Raw genomic sequence first — 1,455 nt, forward strand, 5'->3', positions numbered from 1 at the left:
CTTAAGAATCTCATTAGAGCTTCATTTAAATTTACGACCATTTAGGTTATTATAGACTTAAAGCTATTGACTCGACTTCAATTACAAATCAATCATTTAGGAACTCAAAAAGAGACTGACATGCCTGACTTGATCTACTATAAACGACTCCAAGTTGGTCATAGTATTAGCCTATTTAGAAACAATGTTGTTTGACAAGTATATAACCAAATGAATAAGGTACGAGATTTAGTATGAATGTAATTTTCAAATAACATTTTTCTTAATAGCGTTCGATGAGAAAGAATGATTTAACAATCCCCTTAGATACAACATAGTAATCCTCTAGCCTTACACTCATACTATTAGGACAAAAGCTCACTAATAAATCTAGGGAATACGAAATTCTAACAGAAAATAATTCTAACCAACAAACATACTTCACATTACTGCAAGTACGATAATGATATGTTAAAGTCAAGAAATAATATTAGATGTTCGATGTTCCAATATAACGTCAAAATAATTTTCGCCAGTAAAACTCCTTTGTATGTGATTATGCAACATCTCTCAAAATTTTGCTATTTTTTTTTTAGAATAGAAGAGAGTGTTGGAGCTTATATTTATAGAGATCACTTTATACCTATGAAATCTATTGGTTACTGCATATATATATATAACTTTGTTGTTAATATGGAGGTGAGGGGAGGTGGACACCATTTGTTGTTAATATGGAAGACTGTCACTTATAAATCCCTTTAATAATAAATATAACTTTTTACATATATTATAATTTTAAAAAAATTATTTGGAATAATTCTACCTTATATAATAACAATCTTTCCATCATAATAATATCTACTTTCTCCGTTAAAATATAAATAACTTATAAGAATCTTATAAAATGAATACATGTGAAAATATATTGTAACAAAAATCTGCATACATACTTAAAGACAATTTTGGGAGTCAATAAAAATATGTTTTATCAAATTTTAATTTAAACTCAATGTTTCCAAAACCAAGTCGTATTATAATAAAACTCTCACTTTTAAGGTTGTAAGTCTTAAATGTGGTACAAAGGACAATCGGGGTGTTACACATGTATTGACTGATTTAGACTAGATTAATCATTGCCTATTTTATTGAAATTCCATCATAATGCATACAACCCTAGTTGTCTCCATCTTGGTGAAAAATCGTTTGAGTTGACTTCTAGCAATTAATATTTTTCATTGTGTAATTGTAGTGTTTTCCAAATACCCCCATTTTTATATATACTTGTGAGACAATATTGTGCTAGATAGAATTGAATTAACGAATCAATGGAAATGTAATCCTCTCTGTTGGTCCTAGAAGTTAGACCTTGACCTCATATGTTGGGTACTATTTTTGCACACGATCGCCTATGCCTTAACTGTGAGGCATAGTTGAGTGTTATCAATCCTTAGGGTAAGGGGGGGGGGGGGGAAAGGT

The sequence above is a fragment of the Solanum tuberosum genome, unplaced genomic scaffold, assembly GCF_000226075.1.
Source record: "Solanum tuberosum cultivar DM 1-3 516 R44 unplaced genomic scaffold, SolTub_3.0 scf00188, whole genome shotgun sequence".
Taxonomy (NCBI): domain Eukaryota; kingdom Viridiplantae; phylum Streptophyta; class Magnoliopsida; order Solanales; family Solanaceae; genus Solanum; species Solanum tuberosum.